The sequence below is a fragment of the Lutra lutra genome, chromosome 4 (genome assembly GCF_902655055.1).
Source record: "Lutra lutra chromosome 4, mLutLut1.2, whole genome shotgun sequence".
NCBI classification, from domain to species: domain Eukaryota; kingdom Metazoa; phylum Chordata; class Mammalia; order Carnivora; family Mustelidae; genus Lutra; species Lutra lutra.
In genome coordinates, this window is record NC_062281.1 from 64,233,332 (window position 1) to 64,250,957 (window position 17,626).

At 42.3% G+C, this 17,626-nt stretch overlaps 1 protein-coding gene across 1 annotated transcript in view; it reads right to left on the reverse strand.

The window, feature by feature from the left end:
* SULF1 (sulfatase 1) overlaps positions 1–17,626 on the reverse strand; it is a 173,390-nt gene that overhangs the window by 139,456 nt on the left and 16,308 nt on the right. The window contains exon 2 of the mRNA XM_047725787.1: positions 40–134. The gene's annotated coding sequence lies outside the window, so the exon portion shown is untranslated. The remainder of the gene's footprint in view (positions 1–39; positions 135–17,626) is intronic.

The window sequence follows — 17,626 nt, forward strand, 5'->3', positions numbered from 1 at the left end:
GGTTTAATTAAGCAAGAGCTAAATGTTTGATACGAGTACCTTTGAAGATTTTCTGCAATTATTCTGTCTTGGAGAACCTGCATGTCATCCGCCAATATCGCCTTCTTCAGAGGGTGGTGGGTGGCCGTCAGCACCTACAATGGAGGAGAGCAAATGTGCCCTCAGTTGCATTTTACCAGTGGCTTCTCTCATCTCTCAGATGGCGCCCTTTCACAAACTTCAAAGGGGAACATCATTAGGAATAATAGTCTCTAAATTATATCCACACTGCTTTTCTTACAATCACTTGCGAGAGACTTTGAAATACGGTGGGTAATTCAGGGCTCTTGTAGGAGGCTCCATTCATCTCTCTCTTCATCAAGGGAAAGACTTTCCCCTAGATTCATTTCATATTATTCTTTGACTGGATTTCCTAAAACTAATAAAGAATTTTTTAAAAGTTTACTAAGCATTCCAAGTTTAAAAGCGGAGTGACATAGAATTTCAGGTTATGAGACCAGTTTGGAAGGAGAACGTGCTGATTCATAAAATCTCCTAAACCTGCTCTAAGCTATTATTTGATGAGCCTCAAAGTAAGCTTTTACAAGTGGTTGAGTTTGTTTCTATTCTGCATTTATGGCAGTTGAAAAATATAAATAACTAAAATCAACTTAGATACTTCGAATAAGAGGAAACACCCAGATTAATGCAGCATCTGATGATGCAATCTTGCTGCCACAAATAGCACATTTTAACATGTATATATCATATGGTATATAGTATAGAAGAGGAAATAGAAGCTATATATATATATATATATGTATATATATACATATATATATATCTTTTAAGGAAATATAAGCTATCAGAAGTATAAAAGAATAACACACTTTTTAAAACAATAACACACTTTAACACCCCAAATTTCCTTGACCTTTAAAAAGTGCTTCTCTTGCCCATGTAAATATTAGAACATTGCATTTGGAGCTTCCTTACCTCTTCACTAGTGAAAACGATTGTCTATTCGTACGCACGGAGGGGAATCTCAGAGGTAGTAGGTATAGATTATTTCCCTTGATACAACAGACCTGGAATGTTTTCCAGATCTGAACTGGCCCTGCAGATTCAGGCTAAACGTGGGCAGCACCAAGTCCTTTTTCTCTGTTCTGGAAGCTTCGTTCTTATAGCAAGACTGCCAGAGCCAGGCTTCCGTGGGGCTGGCCTGTCACTGCAGGACCCTTCCTCCCACACCACCCTTATCATGTCTCTTTCCATTCCTGACAGAGGTTCAGCTCCTCCACCCATCTATGCCACCCTCTGTCATCGGGCACGCCCAACCCGGTTCCTTTTGGCTGCTCCCCTGTGCCTCCCATCCTGGGAGGTGCTTAGCTCTCAGACAACTTTTCCATTCTTTGTTCCCATGTCTCTGATAATATTACAAATTACTATAAGCATCACACAGATGTCCACTTTTTAAACATGTTCCTGGAGGACAGGGAAATGTGTTTGTTACAACGACGCAGGACACCTTGTGATCTCCTGAAGTGAATGTTTACACGGGAGCATGAAGCTCTAAGTTTCTGGCTGTGGTCATGTTGGCATAGCCTAAGGCCAAAGAACGCCCTTTTTGCGATCATTCTGAATATCCTGCTGGGGGTAGCAGACCCTGGAATTTGATGCCTGAATTCCAGGCTACAGCATTCACTTTCCTAGTGAACTTGAGCGAATTACTGAATTTCTCTATGGCTCAGAGTTCTCTGAAAAATGGGGACTGAAGATCATAGGGTTGATGTGAAGATGACACACTAACATCCATGTAAAAAATTTAGAAGGCCCAAAATTTGTGGCCCATGGAAAGCACACAATAAACACTGGCCATCGTTATTCCTTGGGTTTTTATTTATTTATTTATTTTTCTTAGCTTATAACAAAGATAGCACTGCCCTTGCAGTGGTAATTTGCAATCAAAAGGTATTTTCATGGAATGAGAGCAGAGTTTTCATAAATTTTATAAATGAGGGCTCTGATTTGTCATCATTAAAATGTTAATGTGTGGGAGAATAATGTAACAATTTAGTTGCTGTAGGCTATTAGAAGGAGAACGTCGGCAGCCCGAATCCCTGGCTAAGTATGTACCCATAAGAGGGAAATGCTTCCGGCAGTGCTTGATAGACTCGTATTGGCCAGATTACAGCAAGGTGATAGGACGGCTTAGCCAGCACGGCTCTCTGCTCCATAACCTGGACCCCAACAGAGGTTCTGCCTGGATCCTGTCCTCCTTCAGGTGCCCCTCTTTGAACAATTCATTATAAATAGGCATAGTATAAATGTGCAATAGAAACTTTTTATTAAAATGTCTCTATTTTTTTTTACAATTTCATGAATGAACACGGTTAAAATATTCATTCTTTAGTTTCAGCAAAACGGCATCATCTGGCAAAGAAAATTAACATTAAAGAGAGTATTATTGGTTTATGGTTTTGTTCATATTTAATCAACAATTTCTCTTGGATTTTCAAAGCTATAAATACAATGTTACTATTGCAGATGTATAGTTATACAAATATAATTCAAATAATTAACACATGTTTTTCAGGGTACGTATTTCATTAACCTTTTAGCAGATAGTAATATAAGGAGAGACTGGGGGCTCCAGGGTCCATTGATAAGGTTGGGAAATGCATAGGAGAGTACCCACCAGCCTGGCTTCCCCAGGGTTCCCCCCCTTCCCCACCACCCCCTGTAAGACTTTCTTTACACTTTCATTTCTGCTGTTCTTTATCTAGAAAAATCCGCCCTTATTCCCTCCACCTATTCAAATTCTAAGCACCCCTCTGGGATGGGCTGAAATCCTGACATTTCCTAACAATGTCCATTCTCATTTCTCTCACCAGCACTCCATCACTTAAAAATCCATGCCATGCAATGTAGCAGTTATACCGTCCACTCTGTTGTCACTGCTGCCTACATGGGTGAAGGGCTCATCTCTCAACCAGGTTTTAGGATTGCTAAAGCATGAGGGTTATACCTGGGGCTTCGTCTCCGTCTCACACTCTAATCACACTGTGGTCGCCGATAAGTACGATGCACTGATGGAGGATCCCTTCATCGTCCTGATCTGAGTCCTCTTGATCCGGATTTGTTTTGGAGTTTATTCAAGTTTTGGTCAAAAACACCTAATCTAAGACCTTAAATGGTTCCTGAATCAAGGATAAACTGGGTCCACACGGCGCTGAAGCTGGGCCACACACTGGTCTGGCTCTGGGTCATCTTGCCCTTTCTTTTTCTTAAGCCAGATTTACGATATTTTCTGTAAGCAACGACTCAGCCCAAGACTCAGATGTGTCTTGTGCAAACACGTGTTGGGGGTGGGGGGAGAGAAAGAGAGAGCAAGAAAGCAAGCGCTCACATGAATCTTAGTTTCTCTGTTTGTAAAATACACAGATAAGATTGGGAGACATCCAAAATCCCTTTCTGCTCTAAAATTCTATAAAACATTGGCAATTATGCCTATTAATTTGACATTAACATCCCACAAATAAATGCGGCTATGCGCCAGAATTTCACCTGCTGATAATATACTGGGAAGCTGAGTTTGATAGTTTAACAGCCGTACTTTAAAAGTTTGGTTTGGCTTCTCTTGTATGAGTGCTTCTGTACTTAGCACTTACGAATCCATGCTATAAAGCTAGTAGGTGATTGAACTTGACTCTCATGGCTTTCAGTTGTTCAGAAACTGAGCTGCATTTCCTGGCTCTCAAACTTCATAAACTCATCCGATTTTGCTGCAGAGAAATGTCATTAAAATAACAGTCCTCAGTGGAAAACACTAGCACCATTCATAGTGAAATGCTGAAACAGTAACTGATGTTTTCAAACTGTGAGTTTGAGGCATTTTTCTACACTGTATACACATACACATGGAGAGAGATGTGTAGGGTAAGTGCGTAGTTTTCTTGAGCAGTTGCCCTTTAATTTCTCCTAAAAGTGACTCTTGGTCTTGTTGCAGAAGTGCATTCTGTCTGTGCTTGCTTTCTGCCTTGGAAAGTAAGAACAGTTCCAAACTGCCTTCCCTAAGGAGTTGTTGGAAGGTCCAAAATGTCCTCATTAGAAAACTTGCACTGAACCACACAAATCTTGCCATTGTGCATGGTGCTCGCATGGGGGACTATTACTTCATGCACAATGACATGAGACCAGAAAACATGTGAACAGGAAGCCAAACCCAAGAGAGAGTTGGGGAGTGTCCAGCTTTCCGAACAGCACAGAAACGGAGCACAATTCAGCAATCTTCTGGACTCAGGTGTCTGGGGGCCCGCACAGCTGCACCCTGTCCCACTCTTCAAACACTGTGCAGGAGAGCACAGTGGCTCAGGCAGCTCACCCAGCCAGGAGTAAATCATTATGTCAGCAAACCCAGAAAGACTCTGCAGAGTGTAGCACTCGCTTATGGAGCCAAGACTTTAAATGGCTTGAGTAACCTACATGCGGAATGGCCCACACCATATATGGAAGCTCAGTATATTCTTCATACTTTCTATTGTACTAATGGGAATTCTCCCAAATAGATCTCGCTTCTTCTTTAAATAATAAACTTTCCCATGATGCCAGGCCATCTTCTAAAATATATATATGGTGATTATTTTGTAGAACAGATATAGTAACCGTTCCTTTTTGGAACTTTTCTTTTTTCTTCTTCTTTTTTTTTCTTTTTGGCGGAAACATTTTGGTAAAAATAGAAACCTTTTTCATGATTTCAAAAGCCCAAAATAATTTCTGAAGTGTGGGGAATTTTGAAGTGAACCATCAGAAGCCGGATAGAATTCAGCTTATAACCAAATATTATCTTTCTGATGAGCGAGAGACTTCTTTCTATTTACAAGTGGAAATAGCTTCTTGAATCTGTTTTAAAATATGTTGATACAGTTTGCCTACCAGAAAGAAATATTATATGACTTTGTGAGACGAGTCATGAAGTCCAGGGCTAAGCCCCTTTCATAATAAATGGTATTTGCTCTGAAGTGTTCAGGTGGGGAAGGTTCTCTGAAATGCAGGAAATCCAGTGGAGGCTTTGACATGGGGATTAAGTACCGAGTGCAGAAAGGGTGAAAGGTGTAAGAAAACTAAGGTTATCAAGTAATCAGACCTCAGAGATTTAAAAAGTCACAGCTTCCTGTCTGCTAATCAGATTGTTTTCTACTCATTCTGTTAAAATTCTTCCAGTTGTCATCTTTAAAAAATTTACAAATGCTACCTACCCCCCAACCTTCCAATGATGCCCGGTTCAAGCACAGGGGAAGAACTTGCCCATCACACGGAAGGAGGAGATGGTTGTAGGCTAAGCAATGGGATTTGCTTAGAAATGTCTTAGAAATGACCTCCTTTTCTCCAGTCTCCAAGTGCATCCCCTAATTCGTGGGCAATGAATGGAAAAGTCTGGTAAGGAAGAGCTGCTTCTTTATGACTAAATATTCTTTGTGAATAAGTGTTCTTCCTCAATAAGTATTCTACTAGCCCTCAGATCTTTTTTCCTAGTCTCTCCTAATTGCTGAAGGCTCAGAGGAAGTACAAATTAGTCTTTTTAAGGGTATGCATGGCTATTGGCAAGGCTGCCCTAGACATGGCCTTCCTGTTGAAAAGTTAATGGAAAAACAATCCGCTCAACAGCAGGGATGCAAGATGAAAGCTCAGAGCCTAGTAAGCCCAGATATTGACATTTCTTGGGGGCATCAAGCATAATAGGGTGAGCTTAAAATCCCCCCCCAAAATGGGGTAATTTTATACTTTCTAAAACACTTTTTTGATTTTTTTTACTCAGTGTTGCAGTCTACCTTCTTACTGACACTTCAACCCCCCATAACCCAATTTTTTGTTACAAAGTTGTATCTCCTTCTGTTTTTGTGGCATTCCCCTTGAGCCCAAAACTAATACAGACCTTTCCTTTTCCTTTCATTCCCTCATTCAGCCCCCAAGTGGAGAATGTCCTACCTTCTAAATATTTCTGGAATCTGTGTCCTACTTGTCCACCTACATTGCTTAGGAATTTTTCCCCGTACACTACAGTAGTCTTTGAACCGCTCTCCTAGTTTATAGCATTGCCAACCCCCTTGGCCTTGCCCACCCCCCACTCTGTACTGAATGCTAGATGTTCTATGTAAAACCTTCCTAAAACAAAAATCATAGCTGCTCTCTGCCTTCTTCAATCCATGCAAATTGATTCCCATTAATTAAAGAGTGATCCTGACAGTGTCAGTGTGGTAAGTTAAGGAGCTGGGGCCTCCATGCTTCCATCGTTGGGATGGCTTTGCTACAAACAAATACATCATCTATTAAATCCAATACTGTCTTAATGATGCAGTTGGTTTACATTTTTGCCCATTTTTTTTAATCGATATGAACCTATAAAACAGACCTTTTGAAGATCACGAGCTGATCCACGCATGAGTTTGAATTTTATTAGAGTAATAGGTCTAAACACCTCAACATGAGGCACCAGAATATTCATGATTGGGTCCCTGACAAAATCTCCAGCCCCTTGTCTGTTCAACAGTCTAGCACCAACTGAAATCAGCTTTCAACCCCAGGCTTTCTCACACTTTCTTCTCTCCAGCTCTCCTCTTCTGTAAGGTCCTTCCACATCTCTTGCTGATCCTTTAATAAGACTCACGCGATCACTGTCATCTTTGCGCAAGTTCCTTTGACTGACATAAGGCAGAACTAATCACTCTGGTTTCAATTCTGTCACTTAATCATCTTAATCTCTTCTGTTTTTGCAGGTAGTGCACTGTTAAGAAAATTATCTGTTATTTCCAACTGTCCCCTTAGATTATAAACTCTTCCAGGCAGGATATTAATCTCATTCACCTTTGCAGCATTGTTCCTTAGTGTAGCATATAATACATAGTAGATGCTCAATAAATGAATGAATTGAATCAAAGATGAAAATGGAAATGGAAAAGCCCTAAAACAGACCGCCATTTTCAGACACCATGCTAGGTAGTTCACATATATTATTATCTCCTTTCAGTCTTTTCAACAATCCTGTCTTTGGGGTAAGTGGTATTGGTCATATCTCATAAATGGGAAACCTGAGGCTGCAAATCTTAAAGATCTTGTTGCTGGTCATATAACCAGGTAATGGCAAAAGCAAGCCTCAAATCTGGACCCCATCATGGTTTGTATTCCTTCTACTATGACTGAGTATGCCTTTGAAGCTAATGTTGAGATTATGTGGCTGATCTTTGTAATTAAATTAGCTAGCATATAGAATTTAGTGTTGACAGATCACTTTTAAATTCAGGGGTAAAAGCAACTACAATCCAGTCTCATTTTCAACTTTAATTATGCCTTAGAATTTCTTGGAATCCTCAGAGAATTCTAAGTGGAAATGTCATTTAAAGGGATTCTTTAAAATAGACATAATTTTGTAACGTTTCCTATGTTTGCCAAATAAATAGCTCTACAGCATTCTGAACTTTGATATGAAATCTTTCCACTTGGCCCATTTTGGATATAATATCATGCAAAATTCTGAGTACCAGATAGATATAAGAAATGTAAGAGTATGTGTATGTGTAAATATATATTTAATTATCCTAAACTCTTACATACATTTGTATGTATAAACACACACATACTTTGTACGTATAAACACATTTATACATACCCATTATATGTGGTTTTCAGATCTGCTTATCTAAAGATAAAGACGGTCAAGCTCAGGGCACTCATCAGAGTGCTTCTAGCACTAAAAGTGAGAGGTCTTGTCAATCTGTATTTCTTAGTTTTCTTACCTGAGCAAAGACACCCAGTAGTTTTCTATATGCCACTGTGCACCAACTTATGATTGTTTTATAAATACAAATTGTACAACGACCCAAAATAGAACTGAAATAAGTTCAGAGATTGTATCTTAGTGTTAGTCTCGGGTTTTAAATTCATTTTGTTGAAAGACAATTTCTCAATGCAATGAGCATCTCCCCTGAGAAAATGACCCTGCGTTCAGCATTCTTTACAAAGACCGCAGTCGAATGACAGAGCTTTGGTTTTTGCCAGGGCTTGAGAAGTTAGTGTCTATGTTCCTTTAATATTTAGACCCTTCAGCGGCAGTGAAAAACATAGTTACAAATCACACGTCCACTGCTGTTAACAGGGTTTTGTAGAGTTTACACAGGCCTGTGCAAGTTTCAAGCCTCCACGGAAAGATGGGATTTCTTTCATAGTGTGAAAAGAAACTTCCAGCAATTCAATTTGTCTGAAACGGCAAGCACGGAAAGCAGAAAAACTTAAGATTAAAGTCCTGCCATCCTTTCTGGTTGCCTGACACGCCAGGTGAATAACCAGGATTCCTCTCTAGGGTGAGGAGATGTGTGTAGACCAGTCAGACACAACCGGGATCAGGTCACAGTGGCCCAACTGCAGCCCCTGGCCTGGGGGTTCTTTTGTTAAATGAATACCCACCCCAGCCTCTTTCCCGTCCTATCACTTTTAGGAGGGACCTAAATGGGCGGAGGACTTGGGCCAGAAACACACTTTCCATCACCTAAGAATCCGAGCTAGGGAAATGCTTTTAACCAACAGATACTGTGACCTGGACAAAGGCAGTAAGGAAAGTTTGTTTCCTTCCTTTTTAAAGCAAAAGCAGAGCATCATACTTACAAAAGCCGCCTTCCAAGTCTTCTCTAGAGAACAAGCTCTGGGAGCCCGGAGCGTACACAGGAGCAGAGATAAGGTGGCAGCGGGACTTCCTTCCTCCTCCCCAGGCCGAGAGTCATTGTTCCTTATCTGCCCTGACCTCCGAGGCGCGGAGAGCCAGGGAGGCCTGGCCTCTGACCCGCACCGCCCTCCCCTCTGGCCTCCGCGCGCCCGGGCTGGGGGTTTGCTCTCGGCCCGCTCCAGCCACCCGGCCTGACAGCGGACCGAAGATTCATTAGGGACTGTCTGCGAAGTGCTTGCGAGATGAAGAGGGTTATATAAGCCCGCGTATTATTATCATCACACACCCCCATAGAACCAAGGCTGCCAGACAAACAAAAGGCAGTTCCAAGAAGAGGAGGAGCAGAGGCAGAAGTTACACTGGGGGTGAATTTCGGGACACTGCTGAACTGACTGGAAAAAAAAAGAAAAAAAAAATAAAGAAAGGAAAGAAAAGGGCAACCCAATATGTGTATGCAAACCGCGGCAAACAAACAGCGAGCTGCAGCTGGCCGGCCGGCCGCGGGGGCCGGCTCCTCGGAGGGCGGGCGGCCCGGGCTGCCCGGCGTGCGGTTCCGGCTCCCCACTCCCCGCGTGCCGGCACAGTAGCCGCCTGTGGCGGGATGGAGTGCCTGGAAGATGTGGGGTTTGGAAAGGAGGGCGGTCCGGAGCCCAAGTGCTTAGTAAACACTGGTGTTTCGGAGACTCCGACCAGGTGCTTCGGACGCTTCTCTTCATTCCCGGGCTCGTGTTTTCCCGGCGATGGTGTTTGCAGGGAGCTCCCAGAGCCCGGGCTGAAGCTCCCGTTTTCATCCTCGAGTTGTGGTCTCCACGGGGCTCACGCTTTTCTCTGTGGGAGCGAGAGACCGAGCCAGAGGGTTCTTCCCCCGCCCCCCACCCCGACCTCCGGGCTTCACCTCCCCTCTCCAGAGCTCGGGGTGAGAAAGTTCTGATTCCCTCTCAGCATCAGTCCTTCCTGCTTCCCTCTCTCCCCAGCTTTGCTACCTCCTCAGCTCAGATGGTTGTTACTCTGCCCGGTTCCGGGCACAGCTCCCCAACTTCCCCAACTCCTAAGGAACTGTCTCATCCTGGGATTAAAAACTTCCACGTGTCTCCACACCCATTAGCAACTTCCCAGACCTTCCTCGGCCTCACCTACCCCAGCACATTAGAACATGGATCAGGGGTGCAGTGGGTTAAGGCCTCTGCCTTCGGCTGAGGTCATGATCTCAGGGTCCTGGGATGATCCATGCATCAGGCTCCTTGCTTGGCAGGGAGCCTGCTTCCCTTCCTCTCTCTCTGCCTGCTTCTCTGCCTACTTGTGATCTCTCTCTCTCTCTATCTCAAATAACTAAATAAAATCTTTTTTAAAAAATGAGTTAAAAAATAATATGAATCATACTGTAAAGATGGCCTTTCAGCTCCTTCGCTTCCTAGCCTTACATCCTCCTCCTCAGTCTGGAACGTCTGCACTCCCGTTTCCTTCAAAGCTCAGTTAAATCCCAACTTTCCACAAAGTCCTTCCCAAAGTTCCCCCTTTTCTCTCTGCTGTGTTCAGCTTCTCTGCTATCATTCCTACTGTGCTATGTGCCTTCCTAGGTTGGGGGCGCTATGTGGCTCTCCAGGATGGCCTACCGCACAGGGAGCTTAATGGGTGTGGACTGGATTTAACTGCGGGGGCAGGGGGAGAGGCGGTTAGACCTAATCTTACCTGGGCCGCCATTCTTGGAGTGCAAGGGGACCCTTGGAGTGGAAGGGGCCCGGCTTAACTCCCCAGGCTCAGGTGAACTGCCACCTAGTGGTGGAGTACTGATCGTGGAGTTGGACCTTAGGCTTATGGGGGTGTGTGATATCCTGCACTTTTGCATATGTTTGGAAATGTTCATAAATTTTAAAAAGAAAAGGAAAGCTTCATAAAACAGGGAGGGGAGCGTCCAAACTTTACTTGAATCAGCTTCCTCTCGGATGTAAGTTCGTGAGGGTAACAGGATGGTTGGCTTGTACTTGAGTCTCCGCTACTGTACATTTAGAGGACCTATAAAGTGGAGCTAACGTAGTAGAATGCCAGGGAAATTCCCCAAAGGTGAGATTTTTCAGAAATCAGACTTCTGGGATGCATTTTATGGGGGAACTCCTCCACTACCGAAAGAAAGCAGGCTATCACAACAGCAGGTCCACGAACGAACAACGCTCTCTGGTGAATTGTTTTATGATACGGGGTGAAACACAGACCATGAGCTGTCAGGTACCGCATTTCTTGTGGCTTCGTACTAAAGTGTTCTTAATGACATTTCTCCTGTTATTCTTTGGTGAAAGCAACGTGCTTTAAATTCCATCTGTGGTGGTTGCATCGACCTTGGTGTCATTTAAGAGAACTGGGGTGTGTCTACACAGTACATGCTCGCCAATACATACAAAATGTTCAGTCAATTAGAAGAATGTCCCCGCCTCCACTAATTCGGAACAATAAGAACCAATTCAGGTTCGAAAGAGAAATGTTAGCCTCAAGTTCGTGGGGTTTTGGCTGCAGGAATGACAGAGGTCTCATTGCAATTTAGTAGTTCATGGATAAGATCTCTCCTCGCTTGGTCCTGCTCAGGTCAGAGCCATAATATTTATAATAGCTACCATTCATGAGGCTCTGTGAGGCTCCAGGCACTGGCTGGATGCTTTACATGCATTCTTAATGTAGCATTTGTCCTAAAACAGATTTTTATCTTCACTTTTCAGATGGAGAAACTGGTAACACAGCGAAGGAAACGACAGGTCGAGGATTTGAACCCACATCTATCTGACCACCCAGCCTACGATTTTTCCATTCTGCTGAAAGCTGACAGGAACTTGAGATAATAGCTCATTTGCTGGTTTTCAAACTGGGTTCTAAGGAACCCTAGGCTCTCGAGGAAGTGTTTTAGGAATCTTTGGGGAAGAACTGGAAAGAAGGAAATGTGAGGTAGAGGCCAGGTCAATTGGGCTTGGGGTCCACTCATTGGACTCAAACAAAAAACTTCATTCCTCTTTTATAATTTTGTTTGAAATGAGGGTTTTGCCACTAAAGAAGTATATTAAAACTCTTGGCCTAGTTTGACTTCCTCATGAGAAAGTACAGAACTTGGGGGCCAGAGGGATTAAATGCCTTGCCCAAAATATTATAAACAGGCCCAGCATTAACATCAGATTCCAAGCTCCACCTGAAACGATTGGTCTCCCCATATCCTTTATTTTTTCACTTGTTAACTGGCAGGGAAAGGGAGAGAGAGTTTTGACTTGACCGCATTTCCTGACAGAATTCTTCATGACAAATGGAAGACAGAAACCCCTTCACTTCCATGAGCTAGACCATTTTCAGCCTTTTGGCTCTAAGTCTCAAGTTAGTTAATATTCACCTTGTGACAAATCGAAATCAAGTGAGGAATTAAATATGTAATTTGTCTGGATGATTTCGAGCTCTCTTCCTCTTTTCATTCAAATCAAAGTGAGTAGCAAAGGATACTTCTGCATGAATCATCTAGCTAATTATATAGGCTTGGCATGAGAATACTCTCGCTAGGAAACTGTTTATGTCTTCATATTTATTAATCTAGTCAGAAGCAACTCTCCTCACATGAGACACACTAAGTGTGGCATAGATATTACTCTGAGAGGGGCCAAATATAGCCAAGGGAAAGCGAACTCCCTTCCCTCCCGAGTGGGAAAGGCTTCCCACCTGGCTAGCTTCCTTGCAGCTGGACCAGCTGCACTCCACCTGGTCTTCAGCCTAATAAGTTTCACTTCCCTGCCAGACCACACAGTCACTGAATCAAGCCAACTGTATCCCACCCTGGGAATCAAGGTACACCTCATCCTCTTGTTACTACAAAGCCCACCCCCCACAGCATTTTCTTGTTCCTCAGTGCAACCTCTGTGTGGCTCTATGGGTGTGTTGTGTCTTCCTCCCCTGGGCTGTGAGTATATGAGACTAACAATCTGCTGTTGATCCGATGTGTGCAGGGATGTCCTGTGTTTGGTCATTCTAGAATCTTCAGTCAGGACTTTCCTCACCGTCAGGGTGAAGAGGAGGTGAACAAAACAATGACCAGACATGAATACTAATACTAAATGGAATTTTCAGAGAACTGGTGCCAAACATCACTTCCTTTGGAGTGTTGCTAAGTGTCAGGCTATTTGCAAATAGGAACGATTTTTAACTGAAATGAATGTCAGCCAGAACTGACCTTTATTAATTTCAAGGCCTTAGAGCTTTCCCATCTGCCTGTTTTAATTTTTATCCTTCTCACCTGGAGATTTTTGGGAGCAACAGCACTGTTCTCTTTCCTGAGATGACTTAGGTTGAGCCCTGCCTGAAGGCAAAAGAATGAAAAGATGACCCTTCCATTCCTGTCATTTAAATCTTCACCAACTGCATTCTTTCTGTAAAATGTAGGAGAAAGAATTTTTCTCATCTCCACGGACAAGAGATTATAATAAATAGATCTCCCCCCCCCCATCGGAAGCATTCCAGTATTAATATATTTCCAAATTCTGAGCCCTAGAAACAAAGCTTTAGATGTAATTTCTTTTCCTATTCATGAGATTTACAATAGGAAGGTCATGTTTGTACTAGATTTGGGCTGGAAATTAATCTTCTTTTCTCCTCAGCATTTCTATAGACTCCAGGCCCTTCATTATTTAGTCATTTCCAAATATTAAATGCTTGTCATTCTTGAACAACGATCTAATCTTCCCTTTATGGGTGGAGAGACAAAAAGTTGTGGAACTTGCAAATCATTGTCAGGGCACAGATCACTCTAAAGGTTATGCCTGCCCATTGAATTTCCTTCCTCCACACATTCTGAGACGACAAAGTAAAACTGTAAATTGTTTCGTAAGCAGAGCATGTATGGCATCCTCTGACTATTAGAAACTATTCACTAAAAGCTCATTTGCATTCGGCCTTACAAGAGAAACTTTATGGGGCAAATAAATATATTCAAACTCCACCACCAAGCCCAAGGCCAAGGCTGTGATATAATCCCCCCCCCACCCCCAACACCCCTTTTTCTGGCCTGTGCCTCATACAGATCAAAATATATTCTTAGTTCAGTTGAACAAGGGTTCATTTAAACCACATCTGCTGCTCATCAGACCTCTATTTTAGGAGTGGGGAATTCTATTTCAGAGATAGATTCTGTCTGGAAGGTCGATGGCAGCAAATAGTCCTCATTAAATTTCACAACATTTTACCAACGTATATACAGTACCCACTTTTATGTGATTATAGAACCCAGGCAAAACTTTGCACCCCCACTTCAAAGGATTCCTCACTTGACTAATTCTAAAGAGTAAATTGATTTTCTCATCATTTGTTGTATTCGACAATAGAAAAGCTGACGCAGCAACATGGCTAACATAACAGCTCATTTCTATTCAAGGGGAAGGAATTTGCGTTAATATTCTTAATGACCGGCATCTTTATGAGAAATGTGAAATCATTTATCCTTAGCAATAACCTGACTAGGATTAAAAAGTACTTGGTACTTAGAACGGAAGTCTTCTGTCAGGAAAAATTATTTAGACTGATGCAAATTAACTGAATAAATTGGCTTCCTAATTATGGTGTATATATTCAAGTTTGTTAAAATTGGTTTGAACTAAAGCATTTGGAAAGGATCTTTCAAGAAGTGATCTGACATTCCGTTGGAGGAAAAGATAACACATTTATTTCACATTTCCTAAGGATTTCTGGAAATGATTTAAGAAGCAAGGGCATGTAAATCAAAGGAAAACACATTAAGTAAGTATGTGTATGTCTTGCTTATTTGGAACAGTGTTAATGCCTTACAGAAAACATGGAGCAGCATGGGCATTGTGATGTCCTAGATTCGAAATCACCAATAGTGTTTTCCCTGGGGCGGGGGGAGGTAGGAGTTGTTTCCCCCTCTTTCGAGGGTGGCTTGGGCTTAAGCCCACCAGACAGGTCTGAGAGATGAGCCCTCAGGCCGGCCCTTAACATACAATGTACAGACCAGTCTGTATTCTGTAGGAAGTTTCCACCCTTAATGGGCACAGTGTTGCACACCAGTTAACAAGTTTTTATTGGAAGCTCAGTCTTCTCTTCCTCACCAGCTTCACAGCCAAACTTCATTTAGCTTTTTACCAAAAAACCTAGTAAATTGTGGGAAGAAGCACTTTACCAGTGTTGGAGATTTAATTCGTCTGGGAAAAAAAAAAAGGTGTAAATTGCAGGAAAATGTAAACTGCTTTCACATAATTAGTGATGGGGTTTTACTGTTCAGCATTTATATAGAACTTTCTTTGGGAGAGACAGCATTGATTTGGGGAGACAAACTGACTTGGGTCCAATTCCTTGCTCTACAGGTGTGTAGTGTTCTCATCTAGTTCTTTTACTTATAACTAGAATGACTAATAAAGCTTTAATGTGAATAGCAGTGTCTATCATGAGCTAAGTACTCAGTATCCCTCGGTTTTTCCTCCCTTTTCTGAGGGTCTTTTAGGGCATGAGTTTGGTATTATTTGCGCTAGCTGAGTAAAAAATATATTCCTTTTTTCAGTAAGCATTAGCCAAGGGTAATCCTATCAGCAGCTGCCCAGGTTTTTGTGTTTTTTTTTTTTAATTTTTAATTTTTTATTAATATATAATATATTATTAGCCCCAGGGGTACAGATCTGTGAATCGCCGGTTTCTATGTTTAAATATGAATATTTAATTATATAAAGGAAAACAACAGGGATCTCTTTAAAAAGGCAGTAATTGGGGCGCCTGGGTGGCTCAGTGGGTTAAAGCCTCTGCCTTCAGCTCAGGTCATGATCCCAAGGTCCTGGGATCGAGCCCCGTATCAGGCTCTCTGCTCAGTAGGGAGCCTGCTTCCCTTCCTCTCTCTCTCGTATTCTGTCTGTCAAATAAATAAAATGTTTTTTTAAAAAAATAAAAAGGCAGTAATTGATAATCACTAGCAGTAACATGAGTGTTACTGTTGTGACTTCAGCCTGGGGCACAGTTTTTCAGGGGATCAGGTAAACTCAGGGTGTTGGGGTTTGTGTTAAAAAACCCAACAAAGCTTTTGCTAGAAAACAATGGGTTAAAGAGACGTAGAAAACATGAACATCCAGAAAATTCAGTATGTGCCAAATTCAGATTGTCCCCTCCAGGGGACAGGGGACAGGGGAGGAATAAACTGCACATACAAAGTCATATATGCCAGAGAGAGAGTAGCTGGTGCAAAGCACAGGAGAGCAGATTGGGCTGAGAGGGTGAAGAGAAAGCAGGAGCTATGTGGGACAGAGACCTGGACACAGCCAACAGCAGGACATGCCCTCTGGAAGGGATGGTGGAGGATATGTGGAGACCAAGACAGGAAAAAGCCTCCTTCTGCAGAATCTGCAAGTACCCTGGTCTGGGGCTGGCAGGTGCATTAGTAAGAAGAATGAGAGGCTAAGAGCCAGAGCCTGAGGCAAGGATGATGGACAGCAAAGGGAGTGATAATGGGCTTTTCTAAAAGGAACTGCTTTATGCTTTAAACCAGTGCCAAGCTGAGTAACCTGAGACCTGATATGTGACTGACTTCTATGAATGCAGTTTTTACCCTGAAATTTCCTTACATTACAGAAAGGTTAAGTTGTGCACTTAAGGTTGTGTGCTGTGCCCGTATGAAGGGGCCAGGATGGGGGTCATATTACTTATGGAGGAAGGAAGAAAGTGAATGTGGTCTCACTTCTCAGCTCACCTAACCATTCTTATTTGAGGAAAAATGTATACAGATGAGTATTATTGAAAACTTTGGAGTGGGAAGAAACCACAAAAAGGAGGGCTGAAAGTGTGGTTTGGAAGAAGAGAGGGAAAAATGTATATTGTATATCCTACCACTTATCCTGACCTCACCTCTTTCCTGACTGGTCCCTTACTACATTATTGCTCAGTGTGCCAGTGAGGGCACCTTATTTATTTTATTTTTATTTATTTATATGAGAGAGAGAGAAAGAGAACACAAGCAAGGGGAGCATCAGGCAGGTGGAGAGGGGAAAGCAGACTGCCGCTGAGCTGGGAGCCAATGCGGGGCTCTGCCATAGGACTGTGGGATCATTACCTGAGCCGAAGGCAGACGCCTAACCTACTGAGCCACCCCGCAGCCCCATGTGAGAGTACCTTAGAATGTCAGCTGTCTTCACTTTTTATCCCAATTATTCAGAGCAAAGAGAAAAATCACAAAGTCCAATTAGCAGTAAGACTGAGCATCTCTTTTTGTCATATAGACAAGACGGGATCATTTAAGAGGTTATCCAGACTAGTCTAAAGCCAGATCTGTCCAATTAATTACAGAGTAGTTCAATCTTCCAAGGAAAAGTCTTTTTAAAAAAATGTGAAAAATATTTTTAAATTATTTCTTTTTTCTGGCTTTGAAAATGTGTGTTTTGCTATAGACCTGAGGTTTGGTGACTTGAAACTATTTAATTTTTAGGTTTTGTGTTTAAGTATTTAGATCACGACATCTTAAAAGCTTTTTAGAAAACTCTGAACATCATTAGTTCACCTAGCAAACATTTATTGAATGCTACAAGTGTGAGGGGGCCGCTGTTGATGTAAAATGTGGTCCTGCTTTTTCATCCATATGCTTTTCCATACAAATTGTATTCTTGGAGAATATGCTGTCACTCACAGAATTTAAAAATTACCGGACATATGGTACAGGAATTGATTAAACTATCAACCAAGCTTAAAGAAAAAAATAGAAATGTGGAATAAGGATGATTTGATTAATGACAGGGCATGTGGAGAGGTCCAGGTGCTGAGTTGGTCCTTGTAGGTCAACCACATCGGTCACATGAGTCAAGTTCTCAGATCCTGTTTCCTTATTTGCCTGATGGGGACTCCAGGTCATAGAATTGTTGAAAAAATTTAAATTAGATGACGTATATAAAGCACTTACTTGTACATGGCAGGTAGGTACTTAATAAA